The 18,686-nt window shown below is 38.1% G+C and overlaps 1 long non-coding RNA gene across 2 annotated transcripts in view; it reads right to left on the bottom strand.

Moving 5' to 3' along the window:
• The window catches only part of LOC116283507 (uncharacterized), a 129,743-nt gene that overhangs the window by 57,125 nt on the left and 53,932 nt on the right, over nucleotides 1-18,686 (bottom strand). For both annotated transcript variants that reach the window (XR_012059116.1, XR_004193140.2), the window contains exon 3: nucleotides 2,598-2,685. This is a non-coding gene — a long non-coding RNA (uncharacterized lncRNA). The remainder of the gene's footprint in view (nucleotides 1-2,597; nucleotides 2,686-18,686) is intronic.

The raw sequence follows: 18,686 nt of genomic DNA, 5'->3' as shown, positions 1-18,686 counted from the left end.
AAAGTTAAACATATACTCATTATACAAATCAGATAACTGTCCTAGGCATTTATCTAAGAGAAATAAAAATTTATATACACAAAAAGATTGTTACACAGATGTTCATAGCATCATTATTCATGGTCATCCAAAGCTGAAAACAACCCCAATGTCCATCTCTTTTGCTGACTGGAAAAACAAAATGTGATATATCAATATGATGAAAAATTACTCAGCATTTAAAAAGAATAAACTACGGATGGAAGAAATAACATGGATGGATACCAAGTCATTATGCTAAATGAAAGAAACCAGATTCAAGAGTGCATATGGTATGATTGCATATATATAAAATTCTAGAAAATGCAAACAAATCTATAGTGATGAAAAGTATATTAGTGGAGGCTATGGTGAAGAGAAGGAAGAATCTTTTGAAGGTCATGGAAATGTTTTATATTTTGATTATAGGGGTGGTTTCATGTGTGTATACAGTTGTCAAAAGCCATCAATTCTAAAGTTTAAATGGATTTATAGTATTTAAATTATACTTCAATACATTGATTTAAAAAAATCCTTCAAGAAAAGGAAGGTAGTGAAAAAGAGTGCAATCAGTAGTTCAATTAATTTATAAAAGAATAAATGGATGAATCTGTACCACAGTCCTTTAAATAGTAATTCATTTTTATTTTCTACCATTGATACCATGGAGTTCCATGTTAGAATTGTTACACTAATGAATTAAACTAATGAATGACCTCCTTTATCAACATTATAATAGAAACTCCACCATTAATTAAATTGGGAGTTTGAGATTTGCAGATGCTAATATATAAAAAATAGATAAACAATGAGTTTATACTGTATAGCACAGGGAACTATATTCAATATCTTGTAGTAACTTATGGTGAAAGAGATATGAAAATGAATATATGTATGTTCCTATATGACTGAAGTATTGTGCTGTACACCAGAAATTGACACAACATTGTAAACTGACTATAGTTCAATTAAAAAAAAACCTCGAGTTAAAAAATAGAAAACACATTGGTCATTAAAACCAATTGACTTCATATAGTGAGAATAAAGGTTAAATACCCTGTAATGAATTACTTGCAGAGAAATGTTTCTAAATAGTACTTGAAAATCTTCTCTTTTATGTTTTCTTTTAAAAACGTCAAATCACAAAAATAAATTCTGAAATTAAAAAAAACATAAAACATAAGAATTTAAACATTGGGTCACAATAAGTTTTTGATGCCAGAACTCATAGATAAATTTAATCTAATTTAATCTATGGTTTCATAAATATTTAGGCCCTAATTCAAACATGGTGTTTTAAAAATCATTTGGAATGTTTTAAAAGTCATTTTAAAATCTATTTGTTGAGAATCATATTTTATGTTATATAATTAATTTAAATTAAGCATTTTATCTTATTTGTTAAGTGGTGAAAAGATGGGTGTTTTTCTTCATTTACTAAAATTATTAAATATAGTAATAAAATCTATTTAAATGCAACTTTAATAATACACTAATCTAAATGAAATATGTGTAATAAATAATTTGGCTGGCTTCTGGTTCCTGGGAGGTAACCTCTAAACCCTTAGAATCTCTGGAGTGATAGCAGTGTCTTTGTTATTCATGGTGGGACCCTCATTTGACACCTAATAGCTTGTGCTAATGAGATGACTTAGGCCAGGGGCTGGTCACCCAGAAAGACCAGCTGTGTGATTAGCGGATTGGGGCTTTGAGCGACCTGGTATCAGCCCAACCTCCGTATCAGTCTAACTTCTGCAGAGGGGAGAGGAGAGGCCAGTCACATGGCCAATGATTCCATTAACCAGCCTATGTAATGAAATGCCAGTAAAAACTCTGGACACTAAAGCTCAGGTGAGCTTCCCTGGTTGGCAATATCCTTTGAGTATTGTCTCATTTCAATGTCAGGAGAGTAACACATCCCTGAGGATGACAGAAGCTTTACATTTGGGCCCTTTCAGACTTACCCCTGTGCAGCTCTTCCTTCGGCTGGGTCTAATTTCTATCCTTTGGCTATAATAAAACAGTGAGTATAGTGTTTCCTGAGTTCTATGAGTCATGCTAGTGGATTGTTAAACCTGAGGGAGTCTGTGGGGCCCCTGAATTTGTAGCCAGCTGGTCTAAAACAAGAGTGGCCTTGGGAGCCCCTAAGCTTATGACTGGTGTCTTAAGTGAGGGCAGACCTCTAGAGAACTGTGTCCTTGGAATTTTTAGTTTGGAAAATTCTTTGTAAATACTTTAACTTAAAATCATTTGTATAAAATACAAAAATCATATAATGTTTTTTGAAAATTCCTAGGAGAGGTCCCTGAGATAATATATCCATTATTACATGAAAAGTGTTTGAAAGTGAAAATTTATACAATGGGCAAGTGCAACCACTCTCCAGCAAGAAGCAGATTCTCAGCTCTGTAACCCAAATGTGCTGACACTTTCTCTTGGATAACTTCTTTGGAGTAAATATTCATGTCATTTCACTACTGTGGTAGTCATGTGCTATTTTAGCTAATCATCCCCCTTCTTTTTTGTAATAGACTCTGATTTCTGTTCAGAATTTACACATCCCCCCATTCCATTCATACCTCTGTTTCTGGGAAGGATGACCCCAACCAACTTCAGATCTGGAGTGCGCCCTTTTTAAAAAAATTGCCAACAGTGTTTTATTTATACCTACAAAACAAAACAAGATGGTATCAAAAGGACAATTTACAAACGAAGAATAGTAACATAAACTCTCAGCATCTTGTGCCTGGACATCACACATCTACAAATCTTTCAAGTCTTAATGTAACAGGAATGTGTTCAGGGACCAGCAAGGACATGAACAGAGACAGCACTGATTCCAAGCAAAAGCCACCAACCTTTTAGGTGAGAGAAGTCCACGCAATGAATTGTTAGGAAAGGACTGGGGAGAAGCAGCCATATAGCTTAATATGGAAATCCTTTCCTTAAATGAGTTTCAATCATGACTGCAATAATCAGCACCAAATGAGGATTCTTCTGCTCAACTTCTGAAGCAAAGGCAGAACCTGAATTACGGGTGGCATAGAGGCAGAAGACTTAACTTGATCTATGTAGGAAAAACTCTGCTAGATTTCAGCTATGCTCGGGGCACAACAGCTTTTGAGTTTTGGCATATGCTGTTATTTTGACTTTATGATTACAACATATCTGATGGAAAAAGGGAAGCAGGCAGCAGACCAAATACTGCCTGCTTGCCCAGAGACCTTTCACACAAAGAGATGCTTTCAAGTCCTGCAAGAGAGTAGGACACCTGCTGTGGTGGCATCTTTGAGTTTAAAAAAAAAAAAAAAGGGATCAGATCTGGAGTGTGCCCTTTTTGGTTTAAAATCATCACATTCTTTCCCCTTGATCACACAATTGACTCATGTGACCCATTTTGGCCCAGTGAGCTGTGGAGAAACATTTGTTAGGGGTCTTTGGAAAATTTCTTTTTCAAAGCCTGTCTGACAAGACACTCTCTTCCTGCTGGAGGTGAAAAAGAAAGCAAGTAGCTCTGAAAGCACTTGGCATCCATCTTCCAACCACAGGATGAAACCTTAGGATGAAGAAGACACCGAAGAAGGCAGTCTTTGGCATCAATGTTGAACTTCTAGATCAAGCCTCACCTGAAGTACACATAACCTCAGAAACTTTCAGTTATGTGGGTCAATGCATTTCTTTTACTTTTCTAGTCAATTTGGATCAGCACTTTCTGATACTTGTATCTAACACCTTTATGAGACAATCGCTTTAATATGGACAGTGATGATTGTTTTGATAGGGAATGAAAGTCAGATGTAAAATAATATTCTTACAGTAGAGAAAAGGTGTGATGTACTGGATCTATGTGGTGGTTTAGGCACACTCGACCATCTCTGCCCCACCTCCTAAGTCCCTTGAAATGAAAGAAAAAATATATTCACCAAATAGTAGACCACCAAGAGAGGGCAACATCAACATATCAGAAATTGTGAAAAATTCCCTGGAAGATGGAAAGTAACATGATTGAATTGATAAGGGTTGAGAAAACTCCAGCCTAAAACACACAAAGAAAATGGCTAGGGAGATATGAGTGAAATTTTAAGAGAACAAAGAACATTTAAAGACTATGTGGCAATAGGTGGGTCATTATTACTGAACAGGGCCCAGTTGTGCCCCAAACCCTCTGACACTGAGCCACAGGTCACAGGGGTCAGTGCGGCATAAACTTGAAGTTAAAATACAGAGATCTGCATGAATACCAGGGCACAAACTGCTCCTTGTTAGGATCTGGGAGCCTTCTAGAGAGCATACTGTCAACTCTCCCATTCAGGCAATTTGGAGTGGGGGTCAGGCAAGACCTCTGCAACTGCAAAGCTACTGAAATAAAGCTTCTCAAGCCTTCACTCATAGAGATGAGTGGAAAATCCAAGAATACCAGTATATATGGGGAAGACCAACACCAAGAAGGATCAGGATGAGTGAACAGATCAGTGGACTCTAGAGGAGACAGGAAATTCAGAGAACCAAAAAGAATCCCATTCTTAAAACAATTCCATTTTCTATCTGGGAAAAAAGACACACCTAAAGTATACTTCATTCATCAAAAAAGAACAGGCAGCTATAAGGAAGTAGCAAGACAGAGAACGACAGGTTTTATGAATATAGAAAATAGGATTGTGAAAATAAAAAAATTCAACAGAAGGGATAAATAATAAAATGACCTGAACTCAAGACTGAAATAGTTATCTAAGAATGGGAATGGGAGTAGATGGGCAGAAAGGGGGATTTTAATTTTTTCTTTTATATATTTCAATATTATTTGAATCTCTTAAGAAAGTAAGTTTGAGTAAAAAAGACAAAATTTAAAAACAGAACACTGATCCAGTAATTCCACTTTTGATACTTTCAAAAATTAATTTTAAGGAGGTGATTCAAGATGTAGATTAAAATGTACATACAAAAATATTTAATACATCTTTACATTTATAATAGCAAAATATGGGCAACAACCTAAATATTACACAATAGCAAAGTGGCCTAATATTAGACATTCATATGGTAATATGTTATGCTACTATTAGAAAATGATGTTTTCATAGAATATACCTAAGGGTGGGGAAAACATACAAGGTATATTGATAAAAATAGAATAAAAGCTATATACATAGTATGTTCAAAATAGAAACTACAACCAGATGTTCACTGTGATTATCTCTGAATGATTTTGTTTTTTATTTCTGTGTTCTTCAAACTTTCTATATTTTAAATCTATCACTAATTTACTTAGAAAATGCTATTAGGAAAGAAGAGGAAAGGAAAAAATGTGGTAGCAAGGAGAATATGGAAGGTGTCTCTCTCTCTCTCTCTGAGCTGCATATTTCACTGAATGCATGGGCTGGACTAGAGAGAAACCCTAGACAGAAGATTCTCTTGCTTTCTGCAACAGAAAGGACGTTTGCTCTTTTGTTGCTTTGTGGGGAGGGGTTGTTTTGTTTTCATCCAGAGCAACACTGACATGCACCCACCCAAAGAAATCATATTTTTCTCAATCAACTCATTTAGTGGCAACAAAATCTTTACACACTGCGTATGGGGTGACACAAGTCACTATACACACATATAATCTGTTCATGAGTTTTCCAGCCAACAAGTATTGGGAAGTGTTAAGCTTTTCTCCATTTTTTCTTTTTAAAGCCCACATCTGGCAGTTTGAAAGGTATGTGTGCACCAGAGCATTTTGCCAAAATACAATAATCTTTCTTTGGTCTAAATTTTATAAAATGGTAATTAATTCGTGCTTTCTAACATCATTCTAGTTGTTTTTAGGAATCAAAAGTTATTTACGTGTTGATTAAAAAAAGATTTTCTTTTTCTTTATGAGTTGTTACTTGATGTTTGCAATGCCCCATGCAACATAGGTATTTCTCTGTTTTTCCTAGAGTTACTTGAATAGAATAATAATATTATTATTCCTCATGGTAGCTCTCCTCCATGTGATCAATGAAGAGATCATAGTAGTTTTGAGAAGTCCGCTGAGACAGGTCATTGATTTATTTGGAACTGGTTTTTAATGTGAGGATTCAGGGCCACTCAACACACTTATGGAGGTTTATTTTCTTTGCAAATCCATTTGATAAATCACCACTTTATGTTTAAATATAGGTGCTTTCATTTGCTTTGCCTTCCCTGGTTTAGTGTAGTAAAAAAACATGGGCTTTGGGGTCAGACTGGCTTGAGCTGGAATTCTGGCTCCACTATGTCCAAACTGTGTGATTCTGGGAAAGTTACTTCTCTGAGCCTCAATTTATTTATCTGTGAAAAGAGGATAACATTAAGGGCTAAAGAGAATGATATTTGTCAAAGAAAAACAAAAATATGAACAAGTATAGAGCTTGGATCTGAGCTGATTAACTGTTTCTAATTATATATATTTCACTATTACCATGTTATTTTTCAACATTAGGGTTTGGTGTTCTGTTTCACTGAATCAGAAGCTGGGGGGCTTAGAATCCAGTCTGTTTTACCACCATCTGGCTGGAGTGACCATGAGCCTATTTCCTCATCTGTAATATGGAGAGGTTAGAGGAGATTACTAAAACTCCTCCCAGCCCTGAGTGGAAATTTTGAGTGTAAATCGTTCACTTTGCACGGTCACCTGTATGACAGGCCTCTGGCCATGTCAGAGGTAAGACTGGGTCAGGCTGATCTATGGAATTAGTAATACTACTCTTCATGAGTATCTTTGTGTTTGGGGCTGATCAGTTTTCTAATGGTTTTCAAAATCTGAGGGACACTTCTTAATGTTTCAACTATCATGGACTATTCAGGGAATGAGATTTAACCTTTTTTTTTTTTCAGTTGTTTGGACCCCAAAAGTCTGGTTGGGAAAAACATGTGAACTGTCCATTTTTGGAGTTTCAGTATGTACTGAACTTTCTGAGGTACTTAGGTGGTCTACAGGAAGCCAGAATGAAGAGAGAGACCTCTGTTTTAAAAAAATAAATCACTCTGTGGGTGGAAGAATTTTGGCAGTTTGGGCCAAGCTGAGCAGCACGGCCTAAATATTAAAGTTCAGAGGTGATGTGCTTATCAGCCCAGACATGGCCTTTCGTCCCCAAATACACCTGCATCACCACCAGGCTGCCTTTCCAACCCTGAAGTTCCTGCCCACCCTATGAGAATGGGGCTGTGATACAAAAGAGAGAACCAGAGGGACTCAACGGCTCTGCGTGGGAATCCCTTCTGCAGGAGTTCTTATGAGAAGCAGATGTTTTCCAAATGTCTTGAGAAGGAGAATAGTCGAGCTTGGTGGTTTAGAAGAAACCAATTGGCCTTGAATGGGTGGTGGCCTGTGGGTGATGGAGCTATAGTGTCTAACAGGGCAGGACAGATGAGGGCAGGCTGGGACCATGGTCACACATGTGACACCCCACCCCTTTCTTTGTGGCTCCTGTGGAAATCAGTCCAGGGACCACCGACTGGTAGACATTTGAGTTACAGCCTTGGAAATTCTTTGGACTGATTTGGAAAAGTAATTCCAAAACAAAATTGGACTTCCAGCTAGGAAGTAGGTATGCGCCCATGAGGGAAACTGCTTCCTTCATCCTTAGATATTTTTCCACAGATAACACTAGTCATAGATTAGAGCAGTTCTAAAATATTATTTTATTGTTAAAAATGTTTTTATTTGAGAAAAGTTAGAACAAACAGATAAGTCAAAAAAAGGAGGAAGTAAGAAAAATTTCCACTTGGATCTGTCAATTTGGTATAAACTCTTATAGACTACTTTTTATGCATATTTATTCTTTCAACAAAAACTGAGTCTGCTGAATTTACAAAAATGAATCACTCTGTATATGCAGTTTTGTAATTTGCCTTTTCATTTAACAATACATTGTGAACAATTCTCCGTGGTAAACTTAAGATTGTTCCTCAGCTGGGTCTTGCAAATATCCTAGTATTTTTTTCTTGGGGATGCTCTCCTCAATTAAAACTCAAGTTCCATATACAAATCTTTCCCTTCCATCTCTAAATTTGCTTATTCCAAGAAGCCCATTTGTTAAAAATTATGAACAGAAGGATCGAAAGAAGAGAAATCTTTCTTTCCATTTAAGAACCACATAAAAATGCTCTGAATGTATATTTGACATTATCATCTGCTTCACAGATTTCTTTGGCTGATATCCATTTTAATTGTTTTGCTGTCTGCCACGTGGACTCTACAAAACTATCAGCTCTCCTTCGCTGGAGATATGTGGTAGAAGCGAGCAGAGAGGTGGTGGAAGGTGGGAGTTCGGGCAAGGGTAAGAGTTGAGAATAACCACCTCTTGTTCCTGATCCAGAGGCTGGGGTTCATGCAAATGTCAGCATTACTCTAGCGAGGAACCATACTTTGGAGGCAAATTTGCCTTTTTTTTTTTTTTTAAACCAAACAGAATCTAAACGACCAAATTCAGGCTTCTCTTTTTTGAGGGCAATGTTTTCTGCAGAATATTAACAGGAATCACACATAATAACAATAACAACAAAAAAGGATTCTGGGATCAAGCAAACTGGAGAAATGCTGTATTTCTTTGGTGCAGGACTTCCCAGAGCATTTAGCAAGCTAATATGTACTGGGGCACTCCAAGAGAGACAACTAGTCAACTTTTCTTAAACTCATACACTCGCTCTCTTTTGAGGCTGTGTGTATACATACTAACAACTTTGGAAAATGCTAGTCTTAGAAGTACAATTCTCTAGTGATACTGAAATCAGGAAAAAACAAAAGTAGTTTCATTGTTCTACTTAGGATTGAGATGTTAGCTCGTAATTTGCCTTTTTAGAGGGTACTCCAGTCCAAAACTACCTTCTACGTGGAATGTGAAGAAATCATTCTTGGGGGTTTTAAGTGAGAAACTCTAAGCTGAGATGCTTTGCTGAGCAATCTTTGAGTCACGCTGGCTCTCCCTCCCTTACATGCCTGCAAAATTTTCCAAAATAACAGGTGCTTGCTGAAATGAAAAGTGTGTTTATAGGTCTTGTTTTCTTCCCTCTTATATTCCTCAAACTCTTCTCCTTCATTAAGGGCTGTCATCCTGGAATGAGACCCAGGCATCCTTCCTTCCTGAAGCTGGCTGAAGGGTTCTCCAGCCGCCCTCTTGCCCAACCTACTCTTCCTGGAGCCAGTGACTTACTGCCTTAGGCTGAGTTGAGGTAAGTCCTTAATGAGGCTTAGGCTCTGGGGCTATGCTTGGAGCTGCCTCTAACCACAACCATTTTTTTTTAACACCTTTGTTATGGTATGATTCCTGTACAGTAAACTACACATATTTCAGGCGTACAATTCAGATGTAACCACAACTATTCTTATCAAAAAAATTTACCAGAAAACTAAGACCCCAGAAGAGGTCCTCTGATGGAGGAGTGGTGGGTGTTTAAAAAAAAGGAGGCAGAGCAGCATTCCTGGTCATCCATAAATTAAAACAAACAAAGGAAAATCACATCCAACTGTAGTCAACTGCTCCTGTAAGGGAAGGAGTGTAATTCGAAGAGGTTTATGTATTTTGGCAGAGGACGGGGTGTGTGTGGGAGTTGAAAGGCATAGAATAACATGACTGGGAACCAGCTCCAGCCGCTGGCCAGCTTGTGCTTCCTTACTCGGTCCAACTAATGTGCCCTGAGCCATTTTGTTTTCTTCCTTCTTTATCCCTATTTGATCTCTCCCATGTCTGAGACACCAGGGGTGTTGAAAGAGGGGCTGCATGTGTCCGTGATAACATCTTACATTTCATAATTAGTCACCATTTCGAAGTACAATTGTATATTGTATTTTGTCTTATTTGTACGCCAAGCCTGTGAATGAATGTAACATTTATCCCCATTTTAAAGAGGAAGAATTGGAACATAAAGACAAGCCTGAAATCATAAAGCAAGTTAATGGCAGAGCCAGGAGGGGACTCTGGGTTCCCAGCCAGGGGTTTAGACTCTTACGATCTAGAACTCTCTGGGTTGCCACACTAGCCTCAGAGCCTTGACATCTCAAATGAAAAAAGACTCTTAACATTTGGTTACAATAATCTACCTGCTACAAGTTGAATCCAGATCATGAAGGGTATTTATTAGAAAACTTTTTTGAGTCACTTCTAAGAACCATGGCTTAAGCTGAGATTGAGGAAATAAATGAAGGCTATTTGAATGAGAACAGGCAAAGGCTATTTGTTCAGAGCTTGCTTTCTATCACAAGGGAGTCAGTCACCATCATTTGTCTTTGACAGAGACTCAAAGAAACAGGTGGAGGAGTGGAGAAACTTTATAGTGGAAAAAAAGGAGTGTTGTAGGTAAGCCACAATTGGAGACTGTTGGCACAGGGAAGTTTAGGTGGGCTAACTAAAAGTGGGACATCCTATGTGATTAGTTAGGGGGCCACATTTGGCTTCCTCTGGTTGGTCTCAAGTTAGAAATGGAAGCAAAAATTAGTGAAACTATCAGTTATTAATTAAGTCTTGGCCATTCTGGATTGATGGCTACAAGGGTTATTTTTTAGCTTCTGAACTAGTTACTACAGATAGTAGGTTGGCTTCCTGTGTGGGTTTGTGGGTCATAGTTCTGATTTTATATATAGTCTGGCCATCATTTGTATATTCAGTTTGTCAGGATTGAGTGAGGAGAAGGAACAAGGAGGGGACCTGGGAAGAGCATGGAAGTGAGGGCTCTGGCACCAACTGGGAATTATTAAAGCTCTGTCCCTACCTTTGAAGCCAGGTGCTGCTGAGTGTTATCAGGAGACAGAGGGAAGGGGGTGAGAATTAATCTTGTAATCTCAATATCCTCTCTCTGACTCAGTTTGGTTTCATTTGACATTTTTAGTTTGTGCTATTTGACAATGTCTTTAATGCAACGGAATACTGTGTATTGTTTCCAGACAGCAAAATTTTATATATTAGCAAGTGTAGATCTGGATTGTTGCTACCTAGTCCTAGATACTTCAGGTATTTCTTGATTCTGGTTCCTTGGAGAGATTCTGTTTTGACTAGAGGAAATGGGGATGATTTCTTAAAGGAAGTGACATAAGAAAGAAACTTTGAAGAATGGACAGATTTGGGGGCAAGTTAAAAGTGTACTTGAAAGTGGAAAACATAGGGCAATAGGAGTAGTGTGGGCAAATGTTCAGGATAGAAACAGGTTGTGTTCACAGACGGCAAATAACCTGGTACAGGAGTAAGACTGGTATGGGGTGAGACTGGAGGGACTTTGAATGTTATTCTTAGGAACTTGGATTTTATTGGTGTGGGAGACCTTAATGTTTTTGAACAGGATCCGAAATGATCAGAGTTGCATACTCAGGAAGATTATTCTGGCAAATGGGTGTGTGTTGACTTTGAAAAACAAGGCAAAGTTGAAAGTGGAGAAATTAGTCTCTAACTGTTCTCAACAAAAAGGAAAGCAGTTTGAATAGAAGTCAGCATGTCTTTTGGAAGACAATTGTCAATATACTCCAAATTAAATGTTTTTAGGACATCAAACTTTTATAAACACATGAATCATGAACCTGTTCTAGATCTTACATAGGGTATCAGAAGCTATTCCTCAGGCTCAGCACAGACAACCCTAAAATACAGCTGGTAACAAGAACAGGTACTATCAAGAGGAGGAACTCTAGGGAGTGAAGGCAGGACGCACCAGCTTAGTGAGCAAAGACAGCTTGGTTTGTTCAGCAAAGGGCAGCAGGACATAGAGTGGATTGTTATATAGTCAAATGAGAGGAGAAATAAAATTATCTTTATCATACCATGTCCTTGAACACTTTGAATTATTATTTTTAAAATATTTTAAATTCCTCAAAGACTTGATTAAATTTGTATTGACCTAAAATCCTGGTTTGGGGGATAAATGCCTAGGATTAGGCAATTTACTTGTAAATGTTCTAAAGGCCTTAAAATAAATGTTTAATCTCTGATCCAATCCATGAATTAATCTTACTGAAACAATCAAGCGAGTTTTCAAAGATGTGTGCATGAGGATGTTTTTTACAGCATTATTTATAACAGTGAAAAATGGACAGAAGAGGAAAATAATTAAATGGATGTTGATAAATTTAAACTATGACATACTATGCAGCATTAAAAATAATGCTGTAACTATATGCTAACTTGAAAAGACATCCATAGAATCGTATAAAGTTTAAAGAAAAGAGGTATCCAAAGTATGCATAGAATATGTTCCTATTTTAGTAAGAAAATATATATTCTAACTAAATATATAATATATATATATTCCAGATGTTTATACATACATAAGAACATTATATATAACACAATAATAACGTATAAATATATATGTTTTAATGTTCTCATGTATAAACATCTAGAAGGTTACATAGCAAATATTAACAGTGGTTTCATCTAGGCTGTTGATATGGCTTCTTTATTTTCTCTAAATGTGTCTCTATTTTCTGATTTTTCTTTTTGTCATGAGAAAATGGAAATTCATTTAAAATGTTTACTTCTGTAAAAAGAAATGGGATAATTTGACCCTTCTGGAACTACTTTGGCAATAAAAAATGATATTTACTCTCTTTCTTTATACATATATATATAAAGAAATATATATATATATTATAAATTTATATATAGTGTGTATTTATATACAGTGTGTGTTTGGGATCCAGTAGCTAAATATACACATCTCTTCATAAAAAGGCTATACATGCATAGTTTAGGAAACCTGGAATACTTTTCTGATGTGGTTAAATTCCCTTTTGTAAGAAGGCTGAGTGACTCTGCATAACAGTGCGTTTTCTTTAGAAATTCTGGTCCCTTCCAGGTAGGAAAAATCACTACCCTGGATCTTTCAACCTGAACTCTGGAGGGTGGTTGCATAGCAACTGCTGATGGTGAAAATGACTGGTCTTGGTTCTCTGTGGGATTATATTGATTTGTACAATAAAACAGTGCACTTTGATCCTTTGCTGGTTATAATAGGATAAAAGAGCTACACAAGCAGGGACCTTTTAGGAGTTCTTTGAAAAAAGACTGAGTGGGATGAAGGGCATTTAGTTGATTCCACTGAAGATGGTGGACTGAATACAGGGCAGCTGTGAGCACTGAAACTGAAGGATGCAAATTCCTTAAGAAATGTGTTATTTCCTTTCTTTTCATCAACTTTTACTGAGTTCCTACTAGGTACCAGGCTAGATATTGAACTAGTCATTAGGGATATAGTAATGATAATATGAGATCTCTACCATCTGGAAGCTCATACTCCAGTGGGGAAGAAAAACACAAAAATTTATAACTTCAATACCTGATGCTAAGTGATGCAAGTATGTGTGGAGGAGTTATGGGATACAGAGAAAGGGTATCCAAGGCCACCTGGGGATCATTCCATAATCATTTCTTGAGCAGTGACTGTGTGCCTTGGCACTGGGGATACTAGGATGAGTGAGATTTGGCTCCTGGCCAAATGGATTTTACCTTCTAACAAGGGAGACAGGAAAAAACAATTCAATCTAATACAGTGTAGTAAATGTTCGGCTAGAGCAAGGATTAAAGTATGAGAGCACAGAGGCGGATATTAATGAATGATTAATGCCTATTTAATACTCTACTGTTTGCAGAGGTCAAAAATATGCATTACCTCATTCAATGTTTATGAAGAAGTAGGATTTATCTCTCTTTTATTGATGAGGAAACTGAGGCTTGGAGATGTTGTGACTTGTCTAAGGTTGGTGTATTAATAACAAAATACCACTGACTGGATGGCTTAAACAACAGTCATTTATTTTCTCACAGTTTTGGAAGCCAGAAGTCCCAGATTAAAGTCTAATAGGGTTGGTTACTGACGAAAACCCTCTTCCTGGCTTGCAGGCTTTTTGGGTCCCCACAAGGCACAGAGAGGGACTGGGCTCTCTGGTGTCGCTTCTTATAAGGACACTAATCCTTTGGACCAGGGGCCCCACTCTTATGAACTCATTTAATCTTAATTACTCCCTTAGGGGACTCATCTCCAAATATGGCCACACTGGGGTTTAGGTCTTCATCATATGAATCTGGGGAGACATATCTAATTTATAAACAGTTGGGCTGTGAACCTAGGGCTTCTGCCTCCAAAGTGTGTGTGTATATATGTACATGTATATTTTCCACACCACACTAGAGGCATTTTTTTCCATCATGATGAATCAGTGACTCATAATACAGAGGATATAAAGAGCTCTGACATTTAGGGTCTCTGTTTATGTTCCCTCCTCCAGTCTGCCTTCGGGACTTACTGAGATGTGGTCCTTTCCACAGTATCCTGGGCTTATGCACATCCATTCATACTCATTTGGGGCTTGTCACTAGGAACCTCTAGTTTTAAGGAGGGGGTGGGAGTGGAGATAGAGTTAGAACAGGGCTTGTGAGGACTACAACTGGGACAGTGGGTAGAGATTAAGACCTGCGGGCTAGTCCTGTTTTAAAAGAGGAGGATGTCTGAGTGGGTTCCCATTGTCCAGTCCAAGATGAGACCACAGCCCACTCCAGGACCACTTGGAGGAGCAGGAGTGGGTGGTGCAGGTGGGCTAAGGGCAACAGTGAGGATTACAGGGCTGGGAAAGGGCATTTTGACAACAGCAGTAGCTGCTGCTCCAGGTGATGTTTCCGATCCTCTTACCCTCCCCTTCTAGGAGAGCAGGATGCTTCTTCCTGCTTGTCTGGGGCTAATGTTCCCCTTCTTGGCCTTCCCTGGTCTCATGATCTTCAATCTTGGCTGTACCTTCCAATTGCCAGGGGAGACATTTACATAATGTTAATGCTCATGGCCCATCCTCAAAGATTCTGACTTCACTGGAGTAGGACTTAGGGTTTGTATCTTTTGAAAGCTTCTCAAATGATCTTAACATGTTGCCAAAGATGAAAATTGGACACATTCCTTCTGCCCCATTTTGGAAGGTGTGAGGCATACACTGTGATTCCCAGGCTTCTGACAGCCTTATCCATTTTGATCCTCTCAAGACCTGGGGGTTAGACAAGTACTGTGACTTTACAGATGAAAACCTGAGATTGCATTTGGCCTGTGAGTTGGGAAATTTCAGTTGGTAGCCAGTAGGTACAGGTAGAAAGGCCAACCTTAGTATGAGGAATCAGGAAGGAATGATTTTAGGTTCCTTTGCTGGCTTGGGCAGACAGAGTTGCATTCATCTATTCATTGAACAAATATTCACTGAACATCCACTATGCACCAGATGCTGCGCCTGGTGCTTGGTTAAGAGCTAGCCTTTGGCTTGCAGCAGGGGCTGGCGATGGTGTAATAGGGGGAGGGCCACCCCCTCAGGGGCCCAGCCTTGGGTAGTGGCTCCTTGCAGAAGTGTGCATTGTCAGAGCATTGTAGAACTAGCAAAGGCACTGCCAGCCACAGTTTTCTTTGCCTGCATGACTTACATACTTAAAGAATGAAACAAACTTGTTTTTCTATTTAAAATTAGGCCTAGTCAGAATCTATAATCTTGTTGGGCTGAAGGTTTACAAGAATAGGGTAATTATGGCAGATTTGAACTTATGGCTTGGTGACCAGGAAGATAGAACACATAGCTTTAGACTCACATACTCCGCTTTGGCGTAACTGACCATTCTGACACCCTCAGATGTCCACCCATCTCTGAGCAAGGACATTCCACTGAACAATGTCAGTTGATAGCTCACATTCTGAAGATTTTTTTCCAGATATTTTTATAAAGGCATTTTCCATTGTTTTGCTTTAATTCAAGTGGGCTTTTACTTAAGCTGTAGAGGTCATAAGTTTTATATCCGTAGGCTTGGTTTAAAGCCTAGCCATGACAGATAGTAAACAGCGATTTTCTTGTAACAATAGTTCATAATATTGCGGTAAGAAACTAAAACTTGGTAGCTGAACATAAATGAAAGTTTTTGGAGTTGAACAGACACAAATATGGCTCCTGATTCTGTCATTTTCTTTATTAGGATCTAGGAAAAGTTACTCAACCATTTTGAGCCTCTGTTTCTTCATCTTTAAAATGGGGATAGCAATATGTTAAAGTTTACACATGGCATCAAGTAGTGCCTAGAGCATAATTGGCTTTTGATGAATATTCCTTTCTCTTTTTTGTGATGACATGACATATTCATCATAGCCTTAGGGCTCAGGTTTGAGGAGGGGTAGAGCATACAAGTCTTAGTTGAAATTTCACCTTGGAAAAGGAGACCACACAGTTTCTACCATGAATTATAAATATCTAAGGGAGGTAAACAGCATGTTTCTCATGTGTGTAAATTACACTTGAGTTTGTATGTTTGTGAGTAGTTGAATGGTAGGCAGACACAATGGCTTTATGCTGAAGTAAGGAGAAAAACAGAAATACCTGTCTAGAGAGCCTTATCTACATGCCAGGCACTTTACATGTGTTATCTTACTTTATCCAAGAGAACTGTTATCTCTATTAACAAATAAGGAAACTAAAGAATAGACAGGTTAATTGTCTTTCCCAAAGTCACACCCCCAGTGGCAAAGTTGGGGTTCCAAGCCAAGGGTTGGAATCACTGAAGTAAATCACTGAAGATGGTGGCTGTTATTATCAATAATATTATTTTTTTGACTAAACTCAGTCATGAGGTTAGCATTCCAGTACCAATATGCTGAAACTTGCAGAATAAATGAAAATAGAATCAGTGCCTGCAAGTAGGGAGCGCTTAGCTGTCTAGGGTGATTATTTCTGGAATGAGGTCTTAAGCTGAGTCAGTGGAAGAATTCTTCCTAAAAACCCAGGACTCTTTGGGCCGATGGCATCTACAATGCAGTGATCACACACTCATAATTTTAATGTTTGCCTTACAGTTCATTAACTGGATGAACAATGATTGCTTTAAATGTTTTGCCTTTTTTGGACATTTTGGTTGAGTACAAATTTTCTGTATCATCAATGGGATCTTTTGAATACTTTCCTGAATACTTATTTTGGCTAGTTTAACAGTCTTTGCAAGTGTGTCTTTTGGATGATATGTACAGTGTTTTGACATTTATATTCTAATGACATATAAAGGCTTTAAGATTTATAGTAAGGCTAGAACTCACCCAGTGAATATACTGAGCAACAAAAGAATATGCACTTTGTAATAATAAAAAGTCTTAATAATTTTTCTGTAGTCAGCCTAATGATTTCAACAACTGATCTTTAATATACATGAGCTTAATTCCGATTAAGAGCAGAAAGCTTGGATTCCTTTCAGGTCTCCCTTCTTACTTATCTTCAATAATTTAATTTTTTCTGAGTATCAGTCTGTAGTTGGTTATGTTTTCTCCATTTATATGCATTTATACAGGTCAAAATGTGGTTAGAATGATGACATAGAGAGGAAGTTCAGGACTCTTGACCCAGTGCCAGAGGCCTGAATAAACATTCCTATGTCTGAGATTTTGGGGTTGGGGAAGGACTCTGGACCTGTCCCCTCAAAATGCCAAGAGCTTACAGCATTTTTGAAAAAGGATGGTGCCCAGAAAATGTAGCCTTTTGTGATTAAAAAAAATACATTACATGAACATTTGAAATACCTAGTTCTTTTAAGATTAAGCAGATGATGTTAAAAGGCTGCTGTCGATGTTGATGAAAGAGTGTGTTTGGTGAGAAGGACCTTAGTAACTGTCCTTTACTGAGGCAAGTAAACGAAACCCAAAACAAAATGCATGGGCAAATACTACTAAAAGCACAGCAACACAAAACTCACAGGGTTCCACAAGAATACAACCGAAACCAAACTCCAGTCCCCCTGGTTTACATAATTCCAGAAAAGATCCACTAAGGAGATTAACTGGCTGCATATAGTGTCCATGGCCAAGAGGAACTGATGGGGTCAAACCTCCAGGACTCCTCATATTTCTGGTTTCCCATCAGATTTTATCTCCTGTTTCAAGCAATAGGATCTGGCAAGAGAGATACAAATGACTGTGATTCAGCTCTCAAAAGATCCGGGGGAGGAAGCAAGGCCGTATCTCTGTGTTAATGATCCTCTGTGCTTTAGACCACAGTGTGAGAATTTGGAGGCGTGAGGGCAAGAGGAGGCTGCAGCAAGTATGTTGGCCTGGGATCAGTTTTAGGGAGTTTTGCATAAAGGTATTTACTTTTGGAAGATAATATTAGCTCACTTATTTCCTATGGAAACTGGAAAACAAACATGAACTTTAAAATAAACACACACACATACTTAATTTCTGTTTATACACTAGTAAGTGAGAAAGGTGTGTGTGAGTGTGAGCTTTTTTGTGGCTACAGTTTTTGTGGTTTGCTTCAACTTATTTCACGCTGGCTGCCAGGCAGACATGGATGGATGGATTTTGATCAAGATAAAGGCAGTTTGCCCATTATCTGCCATGGTGGGACTTATGCCTACCAGTGAGTAGGCCTCCCTGAAGTTCCGCTTGTCTGTCAACATGCCGATGCAGCAAGATTGATGTGTTTCAAGGTGGAATTATTTTTTCAAAGTCTACTTGGGCCAGTTCCTGGTCTAGTGCCAGGTCTTACATAATAATATATATCATGAACCTTCACTGAGAAGGTAACAACAGGCCCGTGTTTCTGAAAGGCCCTTCACTTAGGGCAATCCTGTTTGCCCATTTACCTTTGGTAAAATTCTTTTTCCAGTAGCCTCCGAGGGAGTCCAGGGTGCAGAAAGGAGGAACATATTGTGCTTGTGGATTTAGCAGTTTATCTGTCA

Source organism: Vicugna pacos, chromosome 15 (assembly GCF_048564905.1).
Source record: "Vicugna pacos chromosome 15, VicPac4, whole genome shotgun sequence".
NCBI lineage: Eukaryota > Metazoa > Chordata > Mammalia > Artiodactyla > Camelidae > Vicugna > Vicugna pacos.
Note: the sequence above shows the minus strand (reverse complement) of the source record. Positions and strands in the feature narration are given on the sequence as shown.